The sequence below is a fragment of the Leptonychotes weddellii genome, chromosome 3, assembly GCF_054177405.1.
Source record: "Leptonychotes weddellii isolate Sample4059 chromosome 3, ASM5417740v2, whole genome shotgun sequence".
NCBI classification, from domain to species: Eukaryota; Metazoa; Chordata; class Mammalia; order Carnivora; family Phocidae; genus Leptonychotes; species Leptonychotes weddellii.
Genome location: NC_138371.1, coordinates 3561769 through 3573670, shown reverse-complemented (window position 1 = coordinate 3573670; position 11902 = coordinate 3561769). Strand labels below are relative to the sequence as shown.

The 11902-nt window shown below is 44.9% G+C and overlaps 1 long non-coding RNA gene across 1 annotated transcript; it reads left to right on the top strand.

The window, feature by feature from the left end:
• Positions 1–3946: 3946 nt before the first annotated feature.
• On the top strand, positions 3947–9020 carry LOC145720768 (uncharacterized). Its single transcript, XR_014143981.1, has 4 exons — positions 3947–4928; positions 5250–5432; positions 5875–6163; positions 7828–9020. It is a non-coding gene; the product is annotated as an uncharacterized LOC145720768 (long non-coding RNA).
• The last annotated feature ends 2882 nt before the right edge of the window (positions 9021–11902 follow it).

Genomic DNA, 11902 nt, shown 5'->3' with positions numbered 1-11902 from the left:
ACAGCCCCTAGGGACATTTGGTTGGTTTTAACAAAATTCAGCTGAATTTCCTAGCATCTACAGGTATAAAATGTGGACTGTTGGGTTATCAATCCCCACCCTCACCTTCATTTTCATTGATGAAAGACTTGAATAAATAGGAGACTTTGCTGTCTAGCTGAACTACACTGGCTCCTCCTGGATCCTGGGACCTTCAGACTGGCGTCCAAGGTAGTTCTCTGGGGGAGAGCCCAGCAGCGTGGGAGACTAGTACCAGGAGCCCCTATGGGCAAAGTTGGTAAACATCCCAGCTCCATAGATGTTTTATTCTTTCCTGAAACCAAGAATGGTGATAGGATCTTAGAGATGAAGGTCCTCTTTCTCATGAATCTCATGAGGGCTCACCCACCTTCCCCCTGAATGCTTGTTTATGTCAACAGCCCCAAACTGGGTTGTATTGAACCCATATCCACCTCCCTGTTACCACAGAGCCTAAATCTGTAGGTGTAGGAACTTAGCCCAAAGTCTGCCCCACCTGTCTGCCCATCAAGTATTTGAAGATGGCTCTCTTGTTCTCCTGAAGTCTCTTTCCCCCCACATTTTCACCTGCTCTTTCTATTGTTTCTCATGAATCATGGGTTTGGGGCCTTTCCTGGAGATGCCCTTTGTATACCTTCTAGCCTGCCAGTGTCCTTCTTAAGGTTTGGTGTTCTTAGCTATTCCTGGCTCTTAGAATTTGCACTTTCTGGGGTGGAACTGGGGTGACCATGCCCTTTGACCTGGACGCTGTGCTCACATCATGATGGAATTTTTAACAAGTACAATGTAGACCTAACTCAGGAACTTTGCAGTCAACCCAAATCACAGAAAAATCTAAGAATTTTCACGTACATGTTTCTTCAAGTCATATCTTTCTTATTATATACATGTTTAGATGTATTTCTGAACCTATAATTACTTTTAAATGATCACTATTAAATTTCTTCCTGTATATTTAGTCTTGTTCTAGTTATCATTTATTTATAGACCTTATCTTGGCCACAGCCGTGAGTTGAATTATGTCCCCCCAAAACATATCTTCAAGTCCTAACCTCTTGTTTCAGTGAATGTGACTTTATTCAGAAATAGAATCTTTGGAGATATAATTAAATTAAGATGAGGTGGCACTGGAATATTGTAGGCTTCAATCTAATCACTGTTACTCTTCTAAGAAGAGGAAAACTTGACACAGAGACATAGACACAGGGAAATGCTATACATTGATGGAGGCAGAGACTGATGTGATATAATTGCAAGCCAAGGATAATGGCAACCACCAGAAGCTAAGCAGAGGCAAGGAAAGATCCTCCTCACAGTCTTCAGAATTAGTGTGGCCCTTCCAACAGCTTTGATTTTGGATTTTTGGCCTCCAGAACTGTGAGGCAACACACTTCTGTTTTAAGGCCCCCAGTTCCCAGCACACTGTTACAGCAGCCCCAGGAGACTCTACGGCATCCAGCTCCCTCCTGGCTTTGTGCCCTCTACCAGCTTCACAAAATTCCATGTTTCTTCACATGGACTCCTCTGGGTTGATCAACGTGGAAGCCCTTCTTGACAGGCTGGAGCCCACTGGAGCTGGTCTGACACTCTGCCACACTGGCAGTTAGCATGGGGACCAACAGCTTGGCCTCCTGTCCTCCGCTAAGAAGAGTGAAGCTCCTCATGTGTGTTGACAGTTACTCATTCGTGCCTTCCAGGTAATGACATGTGAAGGCCACAGCAGCCAGGTGATGGACGCACTGAGTTCAATGTCACCTTCCAACGTTCCAACTCTGGGAGTGGCCCTGTAGAGATCCCAGGGGCGGGAAGATTACTCTGAGATGCGTTGTGGAAAAGACCAAAAACAAAACCACGTTTCTTGACACAACACGTATTCGAAACACAACAAAAGACAATACATCAGTACGAATGATGCCATGTGAAGTTTACAAACTCAGTGAAGCAGTACCCTCCAAACGATGGAATGATAGATAGGTATTCTGGATAGTCATATTCTGGAGGCAGAGTGGAGGGGTGAGCTGAGCTACACACACAGGGAGTACCCGTCCTCTGTCCTTTCACTTAGAAAGTGTCATGAACTTGAACTATGCGTAGTTTCTGTGCACTGGTGTGTAACATGGAGTGAAGGTGTGCTCTGTGGAAACGGTCCCCCCCAGATGTGCCTTAAAATGCGGTTTCCGTGAGTTTGGGAAATATCACATATTATATTCTCCTCCTGGAGATTCATAATTCACACTGCGGCATTAAGAGCTACAAAAAATGCTGCAGTAAATAAACCTATTTAAACTGTGTTTAATCTGTGATTTATAAGCTTGTTTGCACACAGGGCTCTTTTGTTATTTAATACCTATTGCCGTCCTATAGAGTTACCACTCCAACGGATATTTCTTGGGAAATTCGGTGGCAGAATTTTCTCATGCATTAAGACCGTCTTCTTTGTTTCCAGAGTGCTCACTTTCTGGAGGGCAGCTAAGGTTGCAGACGGCCTTGATCACTGTGGGACCATGTATGAGAGTGCCAGCCAACGTCCCTTTGTAATTTTGTTAGTACAAAGAGATTAATAGAACCAGAGATCAGTTATAAAACTATCATTAAAAAATTTATCAGCCTTAATGGTTTTTAAAGAAAGAAACACGAGTTTGAGTTGATATTAAAATCCCGGAAGTTTGAATTCCTTTTGCAAAATAATTCATTCAGCAATCTCTGCCGAATTTCTTCACGGTGGGCTACAGTGGAGTGCAGGATTCTGAGAGCACCCACCTGCCCCACTGCCCTCTGCCACATGCTGACTTCATGGGCAGATGGAGACGCTCACTACGCTTGTCTGTGGATACCTGTCTGTGGTAACCTCTACTTCTCGTTCTTCCTGGATCTGCTCAGACCTCATCCTGGTATGGAGCTGTTGGTCATCGCCTGCTCAGAGGGAAACAGGTGCTGATTTTTCAGTATTGCTCGTTCTTTCTCCACTAGAAGGTGTGTATATGGCAGGGGGTGCTGGCGTGTTACGGGTCTGATGGGGAGGCCCACCTTGCTGATTTATCAGATACGGCTGTGTATGTCTTCGTCTGTGCTCTCAGTGTGTCAGTCAAGGGAATGTCAGGGCTGCCCCAGGCTTGCATGCACAAAAGGGAGTTTCAAAAGCAGGAAGCCTTGAATTATGAACTGAGGTCCAAGGAAAGAAGAGAAAAGGAGGGGCTCCAGAAATGGGGGATGGTGAACCTGAGCAAAGTCTGGCAAGATCTTGAGATGGGAACCAATGCACAGTGGAAATCTGGTGGGCTGTCCCTCTCACCCAGCCACGCTGGAGACACAGGGAAGGCTGACGATGGTGGGAATGATGCCCACCTTAGAGTCTCAACCCACTTCTTCTTATATCCTGTGGGAGTCTCTCAACCTTAGTCATCCCTGGTCTATCACTCAAGACATAGCTACGTATCAGACAATAACCCGTGTTGGTGAGGATGTGGGGAAACCAGCATGCCATATACAGGTGGTGGGAAGTAAAAGGGTGCAGCCAGTTTGAAAACAGTCTGGCGGTTCCTCAAACGATTAAACTCAGAGTTACCGTACAAACCCACCGATTCCACTCTTGAGTATTTACCCAAAGGACATGAAAACAAATGTCTATACAGATATTTGTGCATTTGTTCTATAGCAAGATTACCCATACCAGTCAAAAGGTAGAAAAAAAACAAACGTCCATTAGGTGATAATGCATGAACAGAATGTGGTCTATCTGTATAAGGGCGTATTATTCATCCATGAAAAGGAATGAAGTGTGGACACCTGTTAAGCTCAGATGAGCCCTGAAAACATGTGAATTGAAGTAGTCAGTGACAAAACCCCACAGATTACATGAGTCCATTTGTACGAAATGTCCAGAATAGGCAAATCTATTGAGAAAGAAAGTAAATTGGTGGTTGTTTAGGGCTGGGGGCAAAAGAGGATAGGGTATTGATAGCTGAAGGCTACACGATTTCTTTTTGAGGTGAAGGAATTGTTCTAAAATTAACTGTGGTGATGTTTGCACATACCTGTGACTATGCTAAAAAAAAAAAACCCACTGAATTGTACACTTTAAATGCGTGGATCGTATGGTATGTGACTCTCAGTAAAGCTGTTTTCCTAAACAAACAAAAACACACCCGTCCACAGAATGCCCTCGAAGGGCCAGAATACGTCAGGCGCAGGGGCTGCAAGAGGAGGACTTCAAGACACCAGCTCTTAAGGGAATCTAAGTCTGAGCTGTAGGGCAAATATCTTACCACATACTTTAATCACATTCCTTGACTCTGAAATAATAAAAAATGTCTGCATGAAAGTAGGTGAGGGTGTTATTTTGAACTCCAGTGTGTTCTTTTGGCAGGATGTAATGGTCACTTGGTGAAGGGTTGGAAAACAAGTGAAATCGAATCCCAGCAAATGCACACAAAGCCCAGGGCTCGGAGTGGACCCTGGACTCTGGCATGAGCAACAGGACCCCTGGTGCAGGGCAGCTCCTGGGACATCCCCAAGTCAGGGCTCAGCTTCATCAGACGGGGATGCAGTGGGCACCTCCGCTTTCATGCCCCTGGCCATGAGGGTTGAATGTGTGGCGACACAGAGTTTTCTGGGGGGACAGTTCTCCAGGCTGCTGAGCCTGCTACTGTAGAAAAGGATGAGGCTGGCAGGGATGACACCCAGGCAGGGCTTGACCATCAGCCCCTTGGGGAGCCAGGCTCTCCTTTCTGAGGGGCCAAGTAGAGATTCCTCTCTTCTGTAATAGATCCAACACTGCCACCCCCAACCTTCCTGACATGTAAACTTCTCCACCCTTGATGTCTGTACCACACCTTTGCACCCTTCCCCACCATCTTTTCATGCCAAAGGACATGTTTTATCTCCTTCCAAGAAATGTAGACTCTTCAAGGGTATGGCTTTTACTTTTGGGGGGGTTCCCCAGAGCATGCAGTATGGGATAGAGAGAAGAGCATGTGCTTGTAACTATCTATAATAAATATTTGCAGAGGATGCTAATGGTTTTTATTTGTCCTTTCAAACTACATTTTGTGTTTTTACTAATCTTTAATTAAAAAGAAATTCAGACATGGAATATATTTGAAGGCAGGGCCAGTTCCCAAACTGTCGGTACTTGAAAATGTTACAATTCCTCTCTGCTTCCCCTGAACCAAATGTTAGCTCTTGTGTTTCTTGCCTGGTTGGATTTTATGTTTGTTTGTTTTTCTTTCCAGTTTTATGTCATCTTACATTCCACGTTGTTGGTATAGCTAATGGAGTCACCGAATGCTGTTCTTGGAGTACCAAGAGGTCACCAGTAACTGACTGCCCGTAAAACATGCACTATGCATGGCTTCTCTGACTGGAAGGATATATTTTACTAATTCATCACTAAGTAAGCTTCCTCAGGTCAACAGGTGAGAGAAGGAATGGATGAATGGATGGGCAGATGGATGGGTGGATATTAGATGGATGGATGAGTGGATGGATGAACAGATACATGGACAGGTGGGTGGGTGGATGGATAGATGAGTGGATGGGTATGGGGGTGGATGGATAGGTAGGCAGGTGGGTGGATGAATGGGCGGGTGGATAGATGAATTGGTAGATGGATGGGTGGGCAGAGGGAAAGTCTTACAGCTACAGGGGATATTAGCTTACATGCCTCTGTCCAAGGGAAATCATGTTATCTAGTAACAATTGTGTGGACTGTGGAGTATGACTGTCTTGGTTTAAACCCCAGCTTTGCTGCAGCTTTGCTATGGCTCTTTGGTAAAGGACTTACTGTCTCTGAGAATTCATTTATCTTATCTGTAACTTCGGCATAATAGCAGCATTTACCTCCTGTCCTTCCCACAGGAACCTCAGGACGTAATCCGCACAGTGTCTGCTACATTAGCAAGTGCTCAAACGTGATAGCTGTTACTGTTTCTACAACTGTTATTTGCAGTTGAGTGAGGATTTGTCCAAGGAAGTTTGAGGGGATTACCTGAGTCTCACACAGCCAGTGAGATCATGAGAAACGAGGTCTCTCTGATTCTCAGGCAGTGCCTTTCCATTCTAAAATGGTGGCTTTCCGGGCAAGAATATTCAATGGCCAAGAACCAAGGAAAAAAACCAGAGCTCCATGTGGCTAGCCAAGATGATGGTAAGGATGCACCCATATATCTAAGGTCTGTAATAATTGTCTTCATTTGTTTAACAGATATTTATCAAGTATTACCATGTTCTAAGCATTGTTCCAGGTGTTAGGAATTCAACAGTGCGGAGAAAATGAAAATAAAACCATACAAAATCCCTTTCTTCACGGAGCTTATGTCCCAGTGGGGTTGGGGATATAAAATAAACAAAATAAGCAAGTAAGATATGTAAAGTGTTGAATCATGCTAAAAGCTAAGGAGAAAAACAGAGGTAAGAAGGAAGTGTCTCTGTGTGTGTGTGTGTGTGTGTGTGTGTGTGATTTTAGACATGGCGGCCATAGAAGAGGAAGTGATGGAGCGAGCCATGGGAAGATCTCTAGGAAGATCATTTCAGGGAGAAGGAAGAGCAAATTCAAGTGCCTAGAAAGTGGGGTTGAGAGCAGAAATCAGTGTGGCTGGAGAAAAGTGGGAGGAGAGCAGTAGGAAAGGGTGAGGGGCTGAAAGAGGAGTTGATTTCTGGAAAAAGTTTGGCTTTTTCTTGGAGTGAGGTGGGGAGCCATTGGAGGGATTTAGGTTTTAGCAGGAGATTTGACCTCTATGATTGTTACTATGAATTTAATCTTTTGTTGTGTGTTAGCATTCTTTCCTCTCTCCCTTCCTTTTGAAATCCCTTTGAGGTAAGGGAGTATTTGGAAACCGAAGACCATAAAAGGGACTTGATCCAAGTCACCCTGGCCTGTAGGAAAGATGTCAAATCCATTTAGTTTGATTGTGACTAGAATCAGCCTGGTGCTGGCTCCTAGCCTGCCCACCCAGCCCCACACCCCACCCCAGCCCAGGCTGCTAAGCAGAGGGAGGTGTTACCCGAGGCCCTACTTCCCTCCCCATCAGGCCTGGGAGTTCCCCCTGAGGCACTGTTCAGTGATCACCTGGACAGGTGGGTGAGGGGACAGAGGGGTGGACACAGCTGGGAGGACGGTTGGGCTGGGGTGACCCCAGGTAGTCTAACTGTCCAGAGCTTTCACTCTTCTCCTACAGAACGGTAATTCCATTTGCAAAGCTGCCCGCCGCTCCGTACAGAACGTGTGCCCACCTGCACAACCTCTGATGGGGTGAAGCTGCTGGAACCTGGCCCCCTCGAGGTACCCCTCAAGCCTCTTGCCACCGAGAGGGGGCTTCACCCTCCACGTGATTTTATAGTGCATTTTTCTTGCCTTGCAGCTGTGAGGACAGAGGGTTAGGCTCACCTGCACCAGCTAGTGTTCGAACAGCTCTGGGCCGTGTCGTGAAGCAAGGAGGCTGAACGGCTGCATGGCTAGTGTCCTCGTCCCAGACTGCACACTTCATCCGCATAAAATGGCCAAGCAGTGGCTCCCCTATGTTGATATTGCCCCTCCTCTCCCTCTGCTTAAATGACTGATACATACTTTTGCTTTTCCCCTTTTCTGAGTCATCTTGTTTAATGAGTTTTGGAGGCAGCATTTGGTTGGATTTATTGTACAACCAAAAATATGTTCTCTGACCTCCTCCTACAAACACACTGGCTCTCTCAGAGGTGACGGGAGCCTGAGCCGTGGAGGGCGGTTTATGGTCCCTCAATGCATTGTTTTGTTTTTCGGCTAATGATATGTTTGCTTTTTTCCCTGCCCCGCCCCCGGCCCTGCCCTCCTAGGACCTTCAAACCTGGTTTTCTGGAATGTTCATAGAGGTTGTATCAGAGACTGACTGCATTTTCCTCCTGAATTTTCTTGAAAAAGACTTTGTGATTACACACTTACCTCTGAGACATTCCATAATCTGCTAAGGATGCCATCATTGTGATGCCATTTGCCAATAGCAGTATTTTAAGGGTAAGGCGTTTCGGTGTCTTACAGAAGAATATCAGCGTGTCTCCACAGACTGGTCTCATACTGCGGGCAAGGATCGGTCACTGCACCCAAGTAAGTGCTTTTGCCAGGAAGCCCCAAAAAAGCCCGTTCTTCCATCTGGATGTCTGCACCCCCCTGGGGTGCAAGGCACAACCAGCCTGGGGAGATACACAGGAGCAGCTGCTGGGGCGGAGCAGTCCGGGCCACTGACTCAGGACACTCTGGAAGTAAACGCGCACTCATGTTCTCCAGCATGAATTTAGCTCAAGGAATAAAAATGACCTTGGCGTTGCTTTGGGGATCAGTGATGAAAAGGTGGACTGATAGATGGGGCAGGAGGACCTGGGATTGGCAGAGCGGGCCCCTCTGGTGGGCAGAGGACAAATGTGCTCCAGGAAGAGGGGGTTCCTCCCCCTTATATGCCTCTTTCTCCCCACTGCGTACATGAATCCAAGTTACTGTTAATCTACTTTTTCTTTCTTTCTTTCTTTTTTTTTTTTTAGACAGAGAGTACATGTGCGAGCAGGGGCAGGGAGGGGCAGACAGAGAGAAAGAATCTCAAGCAGACTCCCCGCTGAGCGCAGAGCCCAACTCGGGGCTCGATCTCACGACCCTGAGATCATGGCCTGAGCCAAAACCAAGAGTCTGATGCTCAACCGACTGAGTCACCCACGCGCCCCTGTTAATGACTACTTTTAAAAACACAGTATCTATTTTCAAAAACAGGTGGTCTGTGATGGAGGGTCTCTATCCCCCAAAGTTAACAACACAGCAAAATAAATTAGAAAGAGGAAGAAGAAAACACGTGCAGGAGAATGGGTAATACTTGTGGAATGAGCAATAAATTTGGTTCTGAGCGTTTCAGAAGATAGAGGAAAAAATGGGCGACAATTACGTCATGGTCTCCATTATCAGAAAATAGGAAGTATTTCAGTACGTTGGGATTGACCAAATGCTTTCTGGCAGTTAATTATTAAAATAAAATCGTGGACTTCAAGTGTGGGAGAATGTTTGTAACCGTGTTTTTACAAGAAACTCCAGGGTTGTTTTTTAATGACTATTTCATTTTTTAAATTATTATTCAGTTTTTTAAATTTTAATTCCAGTATAGTTAACATACAGTGTAATATTAGTTTCAGGCGTACAACATAGGGATTCAGCACTTGCATACATCACCTGCTGCTCATCACAACAGGTGCACTCCTTCATCCCCATCACCTGGTTCCCCCCTCCCCCCACCCCTCTCCCCTCTGGTAACCATCCGCATGTTCCCTATAGTTAAAAGTCTGTTTCTTGGTTTGCCTCACTTGCTCTCTCTCTCTTTTTTTTTCCCTTTGCTCATTTGTTTTGTTTCTTAAATTCCACATATGAGTGAAATCATATGGTATTTGTCTTTCTCTGACTTATTTTGCTTAGCATTATACTCTCTAGTTCCATCCATGTCATTGCAAATAGCAAGATTTCATTCTTCTTTATGTTTGGATAATATTCCATTTTATGTTATGTATTACATATACCGTATCTTCTTTATTCATTCGTTAGTTGATGGACACTTGACTGCTCCCATAGCTTGGCTATTATAAATAATGTTGAAATAAATATCAGGGTGTGCATGTATACCTTTAAATTGGTGTTTTTGTGTATTTTGGGTAAATACCCAGTAGTGCAGTTACTGGATCGTAAGGTAGTTCTATTTTTAACTTTCTGAGGACCCTCCATGCTGTTTTCTACAGTGGCTGCACCAGCTTGCATTCCCACCAACAGTGCAAGAGGTTTCCTTTTTCTCCACGTCCTTACCAAGACTTGTTGTTTATGTGCTGTTGATTTTAGCCATTCTGACAGGTGTGAGGTGGTATCTCATTGTAGCTTTGTTTTGCATTTCCCTGATAATGAGGATGCTGAGCATCTTTTCATGTGTCTGTTGACCATCTGGATGTCTTCTTTGGAGAAATATTTGTTCATGTTTTCTGCCCATTTTTTAATTGGATTATTTGTTTTGTGGGTTCTTATGACTGTTTCTTACAGTAAACCTTGATAAAAGGACAAAGCACGGCCTTAAGGTATAACTGAGCAGAGAGGACTCTGGATGAAATTAAACTCATGTCATTCAGGTATGTAGCCTGATATTCTAACTTGACACAAAGATTAAAGGTAAGAGGAGCAAGAGGAAGGAGGAAGCAGCCTACGTCTAAAAGGAGTCCTCAGTTCCCCCTGGTGGGGGCTTGTCTGTGCTCCCGAGAAGCGCCAGAGCTCTGCAATTAATTAATAATTAACTCCATGGAGCTGACAGAGAGGAAGCCCATGCACTTGGGAGTCCAGAAACTGGGGCAGCGGGACCAATTCTGCCTCTCAAGGTGGAGGAGGGGGAGGCTGCTGTCCTCAACATGGGGAGGCCTTTGCAGAAAAAAATCTAAGATTTTCCTTAGGAAGTATCTTTGGAACTGGTCTAACTTTAAATCTGGTCTTTAATGAGAGCCCAAGTTTCACACTATAGAGTCTGCCAGATAGTTTAGGCCTGAAGTGTCTTCACAGAAAGTCTTACCGCTTGCTGTCACTGGAGAGGTCCAAGAAGACATTGAAGAACCCTCCTTTTATGTGGTTGGAGCAGCTAAGGACCCCAAGGAACTCACCAGGATGGCTGAGCTTTACATGTTGACTCGTTCATGAACTTACTGAGCAAAACCCATTGAGTTTTGGAGAGTGTCTGCTAAGACAATGACTTTAGGTCTGGGGTAATTTGACTTGAGTCATTCTTCCTGGTTGTGGTTAAATCCTTCAAGGTCATTCTTCGTTCATGGCAGTAAAACTGTGTCATCAGCAGAAAGGAGGAGATTTATCTTCCTCTGTATTACGCTGGGGACACACATCCAGTTCTTTAGAAGCTATGTTAGACTAATAAGACACAAGTTCATGAGTGAGGATAAGAGGAGAAAACTGAACCTCAGCCTGGTCTCACACTGCTTGCAACACTGACCCTCTCTGTTGGGTCACCATTCCTGCTTTTTCTTATCTGTGTCATGGTTTTTAAAAAACAGAGTTTGCCAAAGCCCTCAGGACTGATGAATTCTAGAATCGTTTTGTTGCACTTGTTAAACAACAAAATTTCAGCTGAGTAAACCTAAAGAACAAATTGGCTTTATTCAGTGACTTATGAATCAGGCAGCATCCCATCTTGCAGTAGAAGGGAACCCTGCCAAGCTGTAGGAAAGGAAAGGTTTTTAGAGGTGGAAAGGGGGAGGAAAAAGGAAATTATTAGCAAAGAATGCGATGTTTCAGGCAAGGTCACCCTACTGAAGGGAGCAGAAGGGCTTGCAGGGTCGATTACCTCACTGGTGCTGACCCGGTAATTCCAGGTCTACGGGTTAAAGGTCACATTCCTGGCGAGGCTGGAACTGCAGTTAGATTAGGTATTAAGTCTTGGTTGCTGACTTAGCACAAGTGACTCCATTTTGGACCTATTGTCTCCTTTTTAACAATTCCCCTTTTTTGATCAGACTCTAAGCTTAACTGAGAGATGTGATCAAAATTTAAGGCATTAGCACCACTCTCAGCCATGCCCTATAGTTCTCATAGGTTCTGTCCATCCTCTGCATGGCAACCACAGGTCCTGACATGTTTTGCTTAATCTTTGTGATCTTCACAGACCACAACTTCAGGGTCACAGTTTTTAAGTTGGCCATCCTCTTTTTTCTTTTTCTGATGTTCCAGTCCTCAGGGAGATCATTGCTTAGTGGTTAGTGGGGTGAACACATATTTAAACCTTTTGAGAGAATACAACACACAAGGAGATGACTATGATTATTATGAGGAGGATAATTCCCAATGTTTGGAGTACACTTCAGAGCCATGGTTCCCAAGACCCAAACCAATCAAAATCAA